This window comes from Dermacentor albipictus, chromosome 1, assembly GCF_038994185.2.
Source record: "Dermacentor albipictus isolate Rhodes 1998 colony chromosome 1, USDA_Dalb.pri_finalv2, whole genome shotgun sequence".
Classification (NCBI taxonomy): domain Eukaryota; kingdom Metazoa; phylum Arthropoda; class Arachnida; order Ixodida; family Ixodidae; genus Dermacentor; species Dermacentor albipictus.
The window spans coordinates 238,337,584-238,355,215 of NC_091821.1; the positions used below are offsets into that span (position 1 = coordinate 238,337,584).

Consider the following 17,632-nt stretch of genomic DNA (forward strand, 5'->3'; position numbering starts at 1 on the left):
GACCGCTGGGAAGAAGGGCAGGTAGCCCAACAATGTGGCACTCCATCTTTTCGCCCGCGGTGCACTGTGTCCGCGCGAGCCCCGGACCTGACAGCGCTCGCGCGCGCGCGTGCTTCAGAGGCGCGGCAGAACCAGCAGCCGGCAGCCCCGCCTTCCGGTGGGGCAGTTTGTTTAAGCGCGAGGCCAGCCTTGACATCGGATTGCTTTGTGTGGTGCGCGCACCGCTGCGCGTCCCCCCCCGCGAGGGCAGCGAAAAAAATGTGCGCCGCGCTTTCTCCGCTGGTTGGCCGGCATTGTCTTGGCGCGCTCTATGGGTTGCGGCCGTGATCTCCTATGCACGCATTTCTCAGGGCTGGGAGAAAGATTGTGCACGCGAGCGGTTACCTTAGCGCGTCACATTTTGATAATACCGCCCTCTAAATTGAGGAACAGCGCGGCGCTGTCTTCTCCGAACAAGGTCGGCACGAAACGCGCTTTCCATTATACGGCTCGAATTATCTTCGTTCGGTGTGACGGTGACGCATTCGCGTGGTCGTAAATATCTCGCCTCACTGCCTCGGTATTCTTGTATGCAGAAAAGGCATCCTCATCCCGCATATGAAACGAAGTATGTATGTGTACTGACCGAGATTATCTGTGTATGTGTGTAGGGGGGGGGGCGAGCCGGAAGCGGGGGGGGGGGGCTCTTTCTCTTTTTTGTCCTTCTACAGTGTTCCTGTAGTTCTTGGTCCACTTTCTTCTGTGTAGACGTCCTTCGCCAGCTGTCTTGCAAACAAGGGGTAACATCGGGCCCCGTGTCCTGTTGTGAGGGTTTCACTCCCTTTCGCACATCGTTACCTTTAGTGTCGGGAGCGTCAGCTTCGGCGCGCCGATGCTTCCGTGACATGCGCTTTTACCGAGGGAAACGCTTTTCTTTCGCTTTCTTTTATTTCTTCTTTTGTTTTGATGACCGTTGAAACAGCCTCACCGTATTATATACGTTCGCGGCGGCGCCGATGTTTCGGCTTCGGTATGCCGGAGGTGATCGACGCGTGCCGTCTCCTGTCCGCGCGGCCCAGCGCGCGCGCGCACACACGGCACCTCAACTCTTTGCGGTCGGGGACAGCCGGCGCCGTGCCCGCGGAGGGATCGACCCCGCTGCCGCCTCGGAGAAAGTGCCGCCGCTGCAGAGACACGCGGCCGCGAACGGAGACATCGGCCATCCCGGCGGCGGGCGTGTTTCAACTGTCTCTCGCGGCGCGCCGTGACGGCAGATCGGAGCAGTTGATTGCTTTTCGTGATTAAGATGCGCCGCGGCTTCCCGCTTCGGTTTGCCGCTCTGATGGATCAGGATTTCCTGCCGCGTCCCTGGCGAGCTTGCCTTCGTCGCTGCTTGTAACCCAGTTGCGTTTCTCCGGCGCGCACCCCCGCCGTGGCATCGAAACGATAATTAAAAGCGCCCAACTGGAGACACAGTAATTAACTTTTTTTTTCTCCCGCGAGCGCAGAAATCTCCCGCGCGTCCCATTTCGCCACCTCCGGTCGCCCGCCGCTCAACCAGCGGAGGAGCGTCCTCCATACTGTGTGCTCTGCGCGAGGGGGATACGTGCGCTTTGCAGTCCGCCCAAACGCGCATTCACCTCTTTCGAGCGTGCCATGTCGCGCGGCGGCGGCCATGCTCTCCTTATTGATTGAATTTCAGACGGAAATGGGAAGCGCAGCCGTTGTTTCGGCGAACTGTTCGCCGCACATTCGGTAGAGCAATTGACCACGCCTGAGCCGAGAAGGTGGTGCATGCTGAGGCGTCCGCCACGAAAAAGCGTATAATAGGTGGCACTCCGATCGGACCCCCCTGCAGTCCTGTAGCAACCGGTAACGATGTGGACACGTCAAGCACGGTTGCGAGTAATACGACGAAATCGTTCTTTGTGTCTTCGCCTATAGTGAGCTCTTGCTTTACCATTCGTGCATCTCTCTGCAGTCCATATACGGGCGTGCATGCAGAGAATCACGCTTTGCTTGTCTGCATTGATAACGTACTACATGCATCTGTAAAACCGGCGAATCGAGGCACAAGTCTGTATAACCAGCGAAAATCCGAGCAATTAGTGTGATGATGAAAAGGGATCGGCGTTTCCGGGCAATTCGACTTGTGACCTACTGCAGCAAATAAAAAGAAATAGGCCAAGAATGATTTTGCGAACTACTGACCGCATTTTTTTTCTGCGTTTTGATATATACGGAATGAATATGCAAGAACACGCCTTCAACTGAAAGGAACATTTCGAATGTTCTACAATATCCATGCCCGGTCAAGGGTGCAACCGAGGTTCGTGTTTTGGTGTCCCCCATCCCTAACACCCGCCAGGAAAATTTTCTTCGTACCGAAAAAAGAAAAGAAAAAATGATGGCGCTAATAACAGAAATCAAGAATCAGGGGGGGGGGGGGGAAGCCTTCATTTCGTCTCACGAAATAATTTTTTGCAACGTTACCGCCGCTATGCATCACTAGTGCGAGTAAACTACCGAATTTTTTGTTCTTTCTTTCTCTCTTTCTATATTAAAACATAAAATACACAAATAGAATATTTCGTCAACCCGCCAAAGCAATGATGTTTGAAAAAAAAAAGCATCGTGAAAACGCACACACAAAAAAAGAAAAAAGAAGAAAGAAGTTTAATTGACTGTATGGGAAAAATCGGACACCTTGGAGCTGGCCAAAGGAAAGACGCACATTGTACATATATACTATGCCAGGGTACCTCACCTAGGCTTCGGACAACATTGGAATGACCAATGTATTCACATTAGATATCCGTTGATTATTTTATTTTTCCTTTTATCTTACTCAACGGTGTCATGGCCAGAGCGGATCTTCGTTCCAACGAGGAAATGCAGCCTTCCGCATTGCTATCGCGCCGTTACATACACCGCGTCTAATTTCAGCCGTTTATCCGCGGTGACACAAGACCTTTTGCGCGAGCGAGATTCCAAAATGCCATCACTGTGCTTTTTTTTTCAGGTCCTTCATCCTGTGTTGCTCGAATTCGCCTACTATGTTTTCTTTACCTCCGAGCCAACTAGGCCACCTGCAAGAAGTACTTTCGATCGTATTACCAGCGCCGCCGATCGAAGTCTAAAGATCGAAATCGCAAGTCATTGATCTCATGATCGTCAAGCGATACAGCGCAGAATAAACCGCACATAAGAGATACAGTTGATGAAGACTTGATGAAGAATTGATGAAGTCCAGACGTGAAATGCACGGAGTGTATCTCGTGTAGAGGCAGCTGATAACGCTCTCTGCAATGTGCGTATAGTTTTGGCGACACCGCTGACCATCTTTTGTGCCGCTATATTCCCCGGTTTAATGCACAGGGACGGTCGCTTTGCATCTATTTGGAACGACGAGATGGTGGTCACTGCATGACCAGGCGACACTTGTGGTACGACTTTTCCGATCGCTCCCATTTAGCGTTGAATGCACTATAGCAAAATTTTTTGAGATCAGTTACCTGGAGCGGGCGTATTTCGCGGCACAAGTTGTTTCATTGTCTGCCATCTATCTCTTCCTCATCTTTTTTGCCTAAAAAAACTTTCCCCTGATTTTGGCAGTTAACAGGATACTTTTCCGGCTAACGTTCATTTTTACAGTTCTTTCTTCATTCACCCAGCAAGGCACACTAAGAAAAGAAAATCTTCCTCGAAGAACGTTTCGAGTGATGCCGATAGTTACTGAATTAGTAAAGAAAAAAGAAAAGAAAAAGAAAAAGGAATTCAACAAGCAACAGGCTCGAGGATGCTTCATTGTGTGTGCGCGCGCGCGCCTGTGTGTGTGTGCGTGTGTGCGTGTGTGTGCGTGCGTGTGCGTGCGTGCGTGCGTGCGTGTGTGTGTGTGTGTGTGTGTGTGTGTGTGAGAGAGAGAGAGAGAGATAGATAGATAGATAGATAGATAGATAGATAGATAGATAGATAGATAGATAGATAGATAGATAGATAGATAGATAGATAGATAGATAGATAGATAGATAGAGAGAGAGAGAGAGAGAGAGAGCAAAAGCCATGCAAAGAACAAATTATTTTCCCTGGCTAACTGGCACGAGAAAACTCCGTCCACATGAACCGTTTTGTCGACCTAAGTTGCTCTCTGTTAGATTTGATATTACCACACATCAAAAGCCATGAAATCAATAAATGTATTTTAAAACCTTTGTGCATTTCAGTATGCTTGGTCGTTGAGGCTTAAAAGAGAAATGACATGTCTTTCCAGGTCCGGTGCGCACACGTTGATGCATAACGCTGGAGAATATACTCCGTCAAAGTTACCCGTTGCGGTAGCTCAGTGGCTTTGGCGTCGCCCTGCAGAGCTCGAGGTTGCAGATTCGATCCCGGCCATCGATGCCTGATTCCGATGGAGGCGAAACTCAAAAACGCTTGTGTACTGCTACTACTCCTACTAGTCATAACAACGAACAATTCCGTATTGGAACTAGAAAGATTTGTGGTTTTTAACGAAGTTCAGGGACTTCCACTGCGGGTAATGTAGAAAGTATCCGTAAATGCTACCGGCGAGTGCAGGCTACGAGATGTGCAGAGGGCTCGATCGATCACGCGGTATAGAGAACCGTATGCTATCTACTCAGGACGCCTTCAAATGCGCACACAGACACACCACAAAATTTTGTCATCGTACATTAGTCGGCAATATGGGGAAATGACCTCACGTACACTTCATAGGTTCGTGCCACGAACAGATGTTTTTTTTTTAATTCTTTGCTTCGCAGAATTGTCGCGGAACAAAAGGTTAACTTGAGCCTCTCAGAGTCCAAAAGGGCTGTCCAGTATGCGAGTTGCACCTCACGACGGCTGTATATGGCGGCGCCAGTTGCGGTGGCCACTGTTTATCCCAGCTTCTTTATTATCGGGTTAGTGTCGTAACTCTATAGATCCTTTTCGCGGCGATTCTGTGGGCGCCACCATGTTTAATCACGTGGTGACGGGTCCACTGATTGCCTCAGCTGCCTCCGTTGCCTCCATGTTTACAGTGAATGTGCAAGACGTCCGGTGCGGCTCACCAAACCTCTGTTTGGCGGATGTCGTAGACGGTGACTGGGTGGACGACACGAAGCTTTGGCCGCCGCTTCAGAGGAGATGTATAAGCGCTTTCGGAGCTCTCTACGCCTTGTACAAACGACGCGCGCAGAGTATATGGCGATAGTACTGAAAGCGGCGCTAGAAATGCATTCCAAGCTGTCCAAACTTTCCACTTACGAATTAAATCAGGATCAGTGTGTTTTGCTGTTCGTTCCTTATTTACCAAACACTTTGAAGCAGTGGCTCGTCCTGTCTCTGACTCGGTAATGTTCCTCGGTGCGGTGCACTCCCTGATTGTTTATTTTCTGCCTAATCGATCGCGGGTGTGCAAAGTTGCAACACATTTGTACATGCTGTGCATCAGGCTAGGGACGTAGATGCTCTGTAATTTGTCATAGCTTGTAGCAAATCGTATTATCACTGGTAACTCGCTTGCTCTGTCGCCCGTGACGAAACGTTCAGCTTCGAACGTTCGTACGCTGTCGATGTAGTAGCCGCCACCCATGCTTCGGCACACTGATTTAAGTGAGCGCCCATTCGCTTATTCTTGACGCGTTAGCGATAGAGTGGCCGTAAGCTTGCATGTAAGTTTGGGTGCATGTCTGTAGATAAAGTATGAGAAACTTACTATACCAGGAAGCAGCGCTACTCCCTTTGTCGCTATTTAACGAGCGGTATACTCACTCTTTCCGGCGTTTTGGGGTTGACTTTCTTCTTCTTTATTATTATTATTATTATTATTATTATTATTATTATTATTATTATTATTATTATTTAGGTTAGCGAGACAACGCTAGCAGATGAGTGAATATTTTTTTAGCCTAAAAAATTGCCGGGCATCGCGAAGGGCCTGTGACACAGGCTGTGTTTGTGTAGGAGCGTTCCGTGAATGGCCACACCGATTCATCCCATTCCTTAATATGTCAGTCACTGTTTTTCCCTCTTCCCTTTACCGCTTCACATTTTGCGGCATGAATGGAGCACAGTGCGTTAGCAAAGCTCACTTGCACTTCCGACAGCAAGTCGCACAGAAGCAGGGCACAAGTGGTAATGGTTTCGTATTCGTTCGCTCTCGCTGAGGCAACGTGCGGCGCGTCGCTGAAAGCGCCATCTCGTTCCCGTGGAGCGAACTGCTCCCTGAAAACTTTCTATAGACTCTCATCGCTGGCCGCCAAAAGGACTAACGATCTCGATGCGTTTATTCTAACGCCACCGTTGCAACGTGTTACGCCACATTGTCTTCTGCATCATTAGGGCGAGGTAAACTGACGTGATGTGTGGCAGAGTTACCTTACGGAATTTGACACAAAGGGTAGGGTTGGCTTCCTCGTAGAGCAAAGGGTAATGAAAAATAATACATTCAAATTATTTTCCATATTTCTGACAGAGTACTTGCGCAGTGGCGCACCAACCATTTCTCGAGTCTAAGGGGGGGGGGGGGAGGCGGGGCAAACTGCATGTTATCTAATCTCTCTCTCTCTCTGTGTGTGTGTGTGTGTGCGCGTGTGTGTGTGTGTGTGTGTGTGTGTGTGTGTGTGTGTGTGTGTGTGTGTGTGTGTGTGTGTGTGTGTGTGTGTGTGTGTGTGTTATTATTGCATTGAATGAAAGAGCCTGGAAATGTGTCAGGAATTTTTTTATCCACCACACATGGTGATCCATGGGGGCCCGAGAAATTGTTTGCATTTATATTTATTTCTTAAAGCTATATAAAATCTGAAGATGATACAGGGACAAAAGGGCCATAAGTAGTTTACAGAGGTCCCTGATCCCGCCCCGGGGTAGCAGTGGAGCGCACATATAAAATGCACGTTTGTTGCATACAATTTTAATAATTAAAAAATAATTGTACTTGGTGCTTAAGTCTACAGCACAAATGTAGCGCTATAGTTAACGCAGTGGTATTGTCGAGGTCATACACAACAAATTACAATTAACACGAATGACTTGCAATATTCACAAAAAAGAAAGACAGCTGATGTATGCGACATTGAAGCATTACAACCCAATTTCCAGCGAGGCTGCTTTTTTCGAGCAGTTGCGTTAAAAATTTCAGTTCCTTGTAGTTCTACCGCATAGTTTAATATGTCGCCCTTATAATACTGTTCCGTTTGAAACCTTGCCCGCATATAATGTTTAGAAGCACTTCTTGTTGGGAATTTTTTAAGACACTGATTCATCAACAGACATTTTACTCCACCAGAAAATTTCATGATGCCCCCCTCCCATGCCTCTCCGAAAAAGGAGAGGGAGGGCGGGCATCACATTGCACATGGCTATGAACTCCCTACTCTTTCCACGAAATATAAACCTGTTGTAGCCCACCTATAGTTATGTCGCGACACTGGGAAGGAAGGAAGGAAAAAAAAAACTTTATTTAAGGCCAGCACTAAGGCCCAGAAAAGAAATGCGCTTGCTCCGTTAAGGCCCGTTGTCTATCCACCGAGCCCGACTGAAGCCAAGCACTCCAGCAAGGAGAGGGAAGATAAGGGAAATAAGAAGAGATAATGGCAATGTTTCAAGAGTACAGAATGTGTTCTGTATCTGCCCTCATCTCCAGGCAGTTGGGGCAGTGAGCTACACTGGGAAGCATAGCTGGTAGCGGGCATATCGCACGCTCCAACACTTGAATAATAATTTTTTTTTAGAGAGGCTGTGTTTGATCCAACCACAGTTAAAATTAAATTATGGGTTTCGCTGCCGAAACCACGATCTGATTATGAGGCACGCCGTAGCGGGGGACTCCGCAAAAATTTGGACCACGTCAGGTTCTTTGACGCGCACGTAAACCTAAGTACAAGGGTGTTATCGCATTTCGCCCCCATCGAAATGCGGCCGCCGTGGCCGGGATTCGATCCCGCGACCTCGTGCTTAGTAGCCCAACACTATAGCCACTAAGCAACCACGGCGGGTGCATTTAACTTCGCACTGAGGGTTTCCATAGCACACCGCCAATGTTCGCTTAATTTGGTTCTTGCTGGCTTTTATAGTTCTACCCTGGCAGCGGACTCTATTCTGCCCCGCTCGTTATGCATGCTCATAAGGCTTTAGACTGTTTGCATAAGTATATTATTGCGAAAGCCGTAATTACCCATCTATCTTGAGCCTTACCTACACATCACCCATTACGTGGTCCTTACAGTCACAAAACGTAAAGAACCTGCCTCCTTTATTTCACTGAGGAGACAAGACGAAGCTAATATATCACGCCCGAAAAAGTAAAAAAAAAATAGTCTTCAAGAATTATTCGTCACGCATCTAAATAAGCCATCAACGTTAAAGCTTCGCGACATATTGCACCTAAAGTGCTGCCTATTCTTTCATTGCATAAAATTTCTGGAACTTAGAGTTCTCTTGGGACATTGGGAAACCTAGCTAATAACAGCAGCATATGATACCTTCGAATACCTGCTTACGATTTTTTTAAACGTGAATTTAATCAATGCACATTTTACATTGCACAAAACCTTGGCGTATTGTCCCCCCTATGTTCACAAAATTGGACCTTGGTTGTAGTTGTATTTATGCCAGCGTAGCAGTCTATACGTTTTACACCGCTCTTAAAGCACACTAATAACGCTATGGACCACTTGCATACGTATTCTGCTGGAAAAAGCTCATTTAACCCACCCATTTGGAGCATTGTCTACACGTTACCCGTATACCACGCCCATAATTTTCCCCAGACATAAGCAAGCTGCCTTATTTAGTTCACCGGTGATGATGATGATGATGGAAAACGTTTATTTGCTCTATTTTGCAGTGATTTTTGCGGCTTCAGATGGAGTCTTCCATCTTCTCTCCAGGGTCGGTTCCCCTAGTCCAGGGCTCCGCTGAGGATAGCTGCCCTGCGTGCACGCCTTACTAGTCCTTTGTTGGACTTTCAGGATGTCGGAGACCGCGGAAACAATCTAGGAATCTCGTATGATGCGCTAAAGCACATGGGAAACCGGGTGTTTAGTAACTATCCGCAGCACTTGTATTTAAAGCAGGAAATTTCAATTTTCAGTGCAAGGCATTGTACTGAAAATTGCCCCTGTGTATCACGGAATTTCAAGTACGTGTCTCGTTCTTGTGTTTTAGGAGTCTGGAAAACATTTCGATTAGCGCCAGTATAACACCCTGGAACGCTTTAATGTGTAAATTTCTACAAAGACTGTAATGAACCTACACAGAATAAACATGTATCACTCGTCCCTCAAAATATTGCTTCATACTTTGAAGAAATGTAAACGCCGTACCCCGCGCAGTTTACCAGGGATACTGGGGAAAAACAACAAAATGACGTGTACAAGTAATAAAAATTGGAATAAAGCAAGTATTAAGTAACTGCTTTCAGAGCACATAAGCAGTCCACACAATTCAAATTTTTGGTACATTTCAGCAAAAGGTGGTCCACATTCCTTCAAAATATAAAATACCTGCTGTTTTTTGCTCCTGCTAAGAAATAAGTGCTACTGTAATTCTTATTTAGAAACTGCCTGAAAATAAAATCGACAGTGAGAAGTGACACGCTTGGTACTGAAATGGCTCTGCACGTTCGACCAAGGTAATTCATTACACAATTAAATTCTACAGTTAAACCTGCAAGAGGCCTTATTAGATTTTTGATGGCGATCTAAGACTAATACAGCAACGCCATGTAGACTATCTCTGGACAGATACTCAATAGTTCCAGCATTTCATAATCCGAACGATTTCATGCCGTAAGGCACACGATTCGTTGGGCGCGGTGGATTATAATACTTTATCCGCACCCCTCCCCTCGTCCACCGGTTAAATATAGCAAGCTGATCGTATCTTAAAATACAGTTAGGCGGTCCCAAAGAAGCGGGCATGATGCAAGTTGCGCAAGCTGACCGTTTGTTGGGGCGGGAACTGCCCAGCTCCAGGCCTTCTCCGCAATTACGCGAACGTGTACGGCGAATTCCGCACGTCGTCCGCTACAACGCGTCCCGAGCAGGCGCAGAAGACAATCCTCGCTGCCCAAGCAGGGGTTACGCAGTAAAGAAAAGCGTTACTTACGTGCCCACTCCATTAAGAAAGAAAATTTAGCTTCAACTACATTTTTTGGAGGACCTTCCAGTGTGCGGAAGAAAGTGCCCACTTTCAGATGTGGGGGGGGGGAGGGGGAGGGGGATGGCATACTTTGTCCACAGTCGTGCCCCCCCGGTAAGCACGCCTATGTACTTACTTGTGTCAGGTACTTTTTTACACCAGAAGCATCCGAAGCTCACTCAGTCTTCAGGCCCTGTGGGTACTTAAATTAATAAATGAATAAATAGACAGGGACATTTAGAAAAAATTACAACGTATGTATGTATGTATGTATGTATGTATGTATGTATGTATGTATGTATGTATGTATGTATGTATGTATGTATGTATGTATGTATGTATGTATGTATGTATGTATGTATGTATGTATGTGTGTATGTATGTATGTATGTATGTATGTATGTATGTATGTACGTATGTACGTATGTATGTATGTATGTATGTATGTATGTATGTATGTATGTATGTATGTATGTATGTATGTATGTATGTATGTATGCATGCATGCATGCATGCATGTATTGGAAAGCAATAAGAAAAATATGAATAATACCCCTGTCACACGGCACGTGTAATGCCATTCGCAGCGAATGAGATGTACGTCTTAAAGGGACGCTAAAGTGAAAAATGATTTCTTCTGCATCAGTAAATTACCGTTCTACAACACCAAAAAACACCACTCTTACAACGATAAGACGTTTGGTAAGCCAGAAGGAGGAGGAGGGAAAGAGATAAAAAAGAAGGCAGGGAGGTTAACCAGAATAACTAACGTCCAGAAAAAGCGCAAGAACGAAATACGGGTGGCGACGCCTACTTGGGTTCCCGCACCTGGGGGCTGTGACGTCTTGGATTTTGATGACATCTTCTAGAGCCTACTAATTATATATAGCGGTACAGGTTGACTACATTGTGTTCTAAAGGAACCAAATATTAAACATGGCAAGTTTCGGGAACCTTTATTCAGCCAACGCGGCCCAAATGCGAAAACATACTTTGGAATGCCTTACGTCCCGCTGACGTACCGGCGCTGACGTACCGGCGCGAAATTCAAATACTGATACTTGGACCTTCATTTTGTCATCTAATACTCAAACTATCTTTTTTTAAATGACTGCCTGCAGGGTTCTCAAACAATGCTTCATTAGTCTAAACTGATTTATTGTTTCGCTTTAGTGTCCCATTAATGCCGTAATAAACTGCTCCGTGAAGTACGTCACGTCACCCAAACATTGTCCAAAAACAAAAGATCACGTTTCTTTATCTGGGCGATATACTTCTCTGCTTGGGAAGGCGAGGGTTGTTTGTTGGCAAATGCACAAACCACTATTTCCTCGAAACAAGCCACTTTCGCGTTAGTAGACCGCAACGTTCACTTGTTTTATTTGTTAAGCCTTGGAATTTCAAACAGCTCACCGCTTCCGCGACCGTGTTTTGGTCAGGCACGCTTTTTCTTCGCGCGTTATTTTTAGGAGCTGGAGAGCGCAGATTCTGCAGCCATTTTCCTTGCCAATTCCAGCAAAATGGCGAGAAGAGTTCCAAGATGAAAGAAAAAGGGGCGCAGGAACCGGTTGAAGCCGGTCTGGCTCTTCCGCAGCAGTTACGCATCTGCGGCGTCATTTGCGCCTGACCGTAATTCGCAGCGCGCGCTTTTCTCGGATGCGCTTCCTTAGCCTTGGGTCATTGTTGCTGCTTCGGTGGTGAGGGTCATTTCGTCGTTCGTTCGCCGACAATGTCTGGCTGAATGTTTGCCAATATTCTCGGCCGATTGCACGCTATGTTTGTTCCATCGCTGCTTGTCCAGACCGAAGTCGCAGAGGCTAAACATAGACGCTAATTTGACGCCGCGTAAGGTTCCTTCAGTCGGAGTATCATGAGCATGTACCGGCGAAAAAATGCTATAGCGAAATTGTACTTGGTTTGGTGCGACGCTGTTCTCGATTTTTGCACGTACCGTGACGAAAGGTTTAATAAGCCGTATACGTGGCGGTGGTGAACTCTACAGTCTTCCCTTTGCAAAGGGCGTTCTGTGTTTATCATTTCGTGAAACGTGCGTACTCCTTTTTGTGGATTACAGTAAGAATGACGGTGTCGTGCTGACTGCAACCATGCTGACCGACAAGTACGGTGCGCCTAGGAAATGTATTCTACCTTGTACGAGTAAAGCAAGTAAGCATTAATTATATGATTTTGCTGTTTCCGTTCAATGCAATGAAATGTATGGGCGAGGTCAGCCAGCCAAGTAAGAGAACCAGATGAAGGCTTCCTCCTTTCCATTGTCCGCTTCTGGTCACTGTATGCATGACGCCAACTGCATGGAAGCTTTACTGCAGCACCTGTAGCGCATACGTCCTGGTCACGTACCATCGTAGCGTGAACGTGCCGATGCAGAGACGAGAGCCGTGTTGAACGTTTTTTCCCCCTTTGCGCCATCTGCACTAACTCGCTTCTTGCCCAACCACAGCGGCGGCAACTATATAGCATTGTGGACGAGCCCCCTTTCCGTCGTATGGAACACGGAGCCGGGTTTCGATGCTGATTGGCTGACACGCATCTTAGCCCTCGCTGTACTGCAGAGAGTTAATGCGGCGAATGTTACGCAGCGACCACTCTATACATAAATGCCGTTAAATTTACTCGCAACTCGGCCCCGCGCTTAAAAAGCACACTTTTAAAACGAAGCTCTCCTTGCGAACCCTCCCGGACTTTCCTGACCATGGCTGCTGGGTGATGCTGCTGTCTTGCCAGATAGCTCACACTTAAAAAAAAAAAAAAAGGAACCAATTGAGTGCGCGGTGGTGGGATCGAACAGTTGTTCCCACAGCCCAGCACGCTCTAACCATTAGACCACAGTCGCACGTGCATTTTTATCGTGCCAACGCTTACTATCTATAGCTCCTTTGGATGATCGTCGTGTGTGTCACATTACGTATATATAGCGTGGGTATACCTGAAGAGCATATGTGCGCGCGCACCCGAGCAGATGCGAATGAGCTACGTTTGGACAGCTTCTAACGTGTGTGATCTGGTTTGGGCGTGGGCCTTCGGTGTATGACCTTGCACTGACATTTCCATAACAGCGAAACTGACACAGATTTCAGCACTCTTTATGCATTTAAACAAAACTTGGCGGTAATGTAGATTCCAACAAGGTGCGTTGGATCTGCTGCAACTTTTTTTTCTCCCACGGGTCCATTCTTCTCGCGAGCATACATACAATCGTCGACAATATACCGCTACCGCGCCGCAAACAAGCGTGATACGAGGGCGAATCAGAAAGTCTTTGCCCCTATTTTTTATGAGCCAAAATAAAGTACATACAGGTAATTAGAAATATACCTACTATTCTACATACCTTACACTATTTTTCCACATAGTCCCGCGCCGGTTCATACATTTGTCCCATCGCAGCACTGAACTTGAGATGCCCCTGTGGTCAGTAGGTGACGTACGCGGCCTCCCCGGACGCCTATTGTCATGCAAGCCTTCATGGCCTTTCACGAACTCACAACACCACCACCTCACACTTCTGAAAGCAAGACACTTTTCCCCATACGTGGGCTGCATTCCTCTGTGGATTTCGATGGGTGTTCGTCCCTCGCTCAATAGAAAACGAATCACACTTCGTTGCTCGAACGCCGTGGACATGTGTAGCACGACCGCCGTTTTCAACAAGTGACAGCAGCGCCGCGCCAAGGAGCTACCGGTATATAAGACCTGGCTTGTCCAAGAAAGGGCCACCGCTGGAAATGTGTACAGCCGTAACTCGGCGTTAAAAAAAATAGGGGCAAAGACTTTCTGATTCGCCCTCGTACGCTATCGGTTGAGGCAATTTCGTTGCGTGCGACGGGACCGGTGCCGTTCTCAAGCGTAGGACCCTAATTTGAACACGCCGGTTCAAAATCGTGCGCCTAGAGATCGCTCTTCAGCTACGGCGGCACATTTCGTAATCCGAACCGACGGACACGTTCAAGTGCGCGAGCGCAATTAAAATGCGTTGATTAACATCAGGCAATCTGCATGCCAACATTTCCTACCCACTTTCCTTTTCTCTCCGTCTGTGCTTTGCGTCGTGTTGTCCGAGTTGTCCACTCGGATTGCCTCTGGTCGAAGAACGTTCACTTCTTCCTTTTTTTTCCTTCGTTTTGAACTGTGTACTCCACCCGTCGCAGCGATGTCGCGCCGGAAGGAACGCAGCGCTTGCGGCGGCCCGCACACCGGAACGCTCATCTGTTGCCAATTAGGGCTGCGCGACGGCCCCTTTGAGCGACCACGCTTCCGAGTGCGCCGAGGCACGCGCCAGTCTGGTCCCCCGCCGCCGTTCCAGACCGCTCTGTCGCCCGGCGAACCTGCCGCCGTCGGTCGGAGCGAGCGCGGCTGCGCGCGCACAGTTTATCACTGCGGCCATTGTCACTAACGCGTCCATTAGGAGACAGAACGCGCCGCGTACACTCGTGTGTGTACACGCTCGCTGCTGCGCCAACGAGGCAGGCGTGCGGACATCGCAGGTGGCGCGGCCACTCCCGGCCCATTTATTTTTTCCGCTGGCCCCGAAACACTTGGCAAGACGGTCGGCACTTCGGCTTCGCAAACTGCTCGGGAGAAGAAGAAAAAAAAAAATATATATAATGAACAAATAAAGATGTGGGAGCGCCGCGTACCCTTGAAGTCGGCCCGCAAATAGCCGCCGCCGAAGCAATTAGAAATGTATCACGTATCTGGACCACCGCGAGAGTGATTATCGCTTTTCTTTTCTTGCTCCCTCGAATTCGTAGAGTTCCACTAGCAGTGACGCGGCTGGCTGTGCAGAAGCGAGACAGCGAGAAGAGGATGGGGTTGTCAATTCGGGCGAGGTAAATGCCCCGAGAACTTTCCTTTCTCTGCTGTTACATAGCGTGCGTGCTTTCTATATTCAATTAAAATCGTTCTTGGTATTACTGACCGAAATGAACGCCTAGGACGGCCTTTAGATATTAACGAATATTCTTCCAATCATTAAACGGAGGAAGGTCATCACTTTACCTTTACTTGTATTTGCGCTTCTGTTCCTTATGTTGATGTTGTTATCGTCCCATGCATGCATAGCGACCGATGAACCTATGTGACTATGCCATTACATTAGGTGTGCGCAAGTAGCCACCAACAAATACACATAATACTTCGCCTATGAACAGACCAAGGTATATATTGGGGTTCAATAGATGTAGCCATCTCTCGCTTAGACTCATTATTATTACTTTTTAGCTTAGTTATTCCTTCGTACAGCGCTATTGAAGTATAGTGCGAAATATGAAGACAACAGCATATGCGAGCAAAACGGCTCTCAAAAACAAAAACAAAAATAAACCACAAGCAGAAGCGTTTGGCATGGTGGTAGCACGTTTTCTTTAGCGCAGTCATTATTTGCTTTTATTGTGAAAACATAATAATTAAGGCACACTAACTACTTCGAAGAATTACGAGTGCTCATGAGCTCACTCCAAAGAAAGCAACGATGTACGTGGCCTATGTCCTTTGCCGGAAGTTCCATCGGAGGTTCGTGACGTCATTGTGTTGATGAACACGGCGCTTAATTTCTAGTCGAACAAGGCCACAAATTAAGGCACACGAACTACTTCTAAATATTACGAGTGCTCATGAGCTCACTCCAAAGAAAGCAACGACGTACGTGGCCCATGTCCTTTGCCGGAAGTTCCATCGGAGGTTCGTGACGTCATTGCGTTGATGAACACGGCGCCTAATGCCTACTCGAAAAAGGCCACAAATATCCACACGAACAAAGCCGAGCGATTATGACAATTAGGCATAATTGTAAAGCGCGAGAGAAGCAAGGCGAGCAGCTTAGCTGAGTCTGAAAACTATACCTATTTCCTCGCAGTTACACAAACCACTTCTACAGTTCCCGCATTCAGGGAGGCCTGCATGCTTTCATTCATTCGCTATTATTTTGTAACTACTTGTGGCCTAAAGAACAGCATGCGTACCTTTCTTTTGAGTATGTCCGTGCAGTTCAGGCGCACTGTCGAGCTTGTGTACAAAATAAATGTATGCTGTTTTCCTGCAATTATCCTCAGGTCATGCAAACGGGCATGAACCCGTTAAAATCGGTTTGAACCCCCGCTTTTTTTTCCCGGCTCCGGAGTTGAACCTGAACAGAACCGTTCTCGCTGTATCGGAACAGAAACCGAAACGAGAAAAAATTTCGGTTCAACACCCTGGTTAAAAGATGTCAGCGAGGAAAGGTTTTCGACCGGACGTTTTTCTTAGAGTGCTGGAGGACTGGGGCCGAGTTCACAAAACTTTTCTTTCGTAAGTGCTCTTTGCCATTGGCCTGTCGCCTTAGCCAATAATACGTCCGGAATCAGGATTGGCTGGAATTTTCTCTTACGAGCAATCTTATCGCTCGTAACGGGCCCTGAAGTGTTCCAAGTGCCCCCGCCATCCTTGTGTTGCATGTGAGAAAGCAAATGCTGTTTGCAACATTGTTGGCTTTAACAGGCAGTGATTCACGCGAATGTCCTCGCACATTACAACAGCTCGTGCGCAGTGTCAACTATTTTGCGATCTCGACTCCCCTTGGCGCTCGCCTTTCAGGACCCTTCTTGATCCCCATGTTGTTCCACATACCGTCGTTGCCGGCGCCATTTTGTTTTTGTTTCTTCATTGTGTTTCCTTTCCTCTTTGTAGCACTGGTATTGTTTTTTTTATTTGGGTACATTATTTTTATTGATGTCAGTGTGTCCATTGACATACCTATATGGTATATCGTGGTCCCGTGTTTCCAGTGTTCCTTATTTCTACGCCATGTACACGCGACGATGGCCATAAGAGCCGCTGCGCTGTTTCCGTGGAAGCTGAAAAACAGGAAAAGAAGAAAAGAAAGAAACATCATACAAAAGAAATGAAAAAAAATGTACAGAAAACCGTTTTTTGAGGTACTATAAATACCGCTTTTTTTGTTCTTTCTTTCAGATTACTTAGGTCAACATAATGGCAAGTCCAGGATGGCCAGCATCGGCACACCACCTCTTTTCTGCCAGATTTATAAGAAAGATTGTACGTTCTCTACAATAAAAATAAACTGAGGATAAGCTCGAAAATAAAATAAAATTAAGGCGAAAGTACTAATCGTTCATTTCACGCGTAGTTTGGTTCAGATTCGCTGGTTAACATCCCAAGCCAACACAGGAGCTTTCAGAGACGCCCTGTAATGGAGAGGCTCCGGGTCAACATTTTCCTACAGTATTGTTTTAAAAGAGCAACCTATAATACAATGAATTACATCGACCAACCAGCCCGGATGCCCGTCTTGCAATTTTTTTGCACATGGGGTTCTTCAAACATGAACCCAAAGCACGATCACACGCGAGTGATTTTCCATTCCACTCTCATCGGAGTACGGCCGCCCCAGCACAGGGGATAGAACTTACGTTATCATGCTTAGCCGCAAGCGCCGTAGCCACTGCAGCCACTGCAGCTGGTGACGCACGGTTCAAACATACGTATT

The 17,632-nt window shown here is 47.1% G+C and overlaps 1 long non-coding RNA gene across 2 annotated transcripts in view; it reads left to right on the top strand.

The window, feature by feature from the left end:
• The window catches only part of LOC135901272 (uncharacterized), a 63,553-nt gene extending 46,319 nt beyond the window's left edge, over positions 1 to 17,234 (top strand). The window contains exons 2-4 of one of the 2 annotated variants that reach the window (XR_010564074.1): positions 12,203 to 12,294; positions 14,901 to 14,978; positions 17,098 to 17,234. This is a non-coding gene — a long non-coding RNA (uncharacterized lncRNA). The remainder of the gene's footprint in view (positions 1 to 12,202; positions 12,295 to 14,900; positions 14,979 to 17,097) is intronic. The other variant, XR_010564075.1, reaches the window with a different exon arrangement.
• Positions 17,235 to 17,632: the final 398 nt, after the last annotated feature.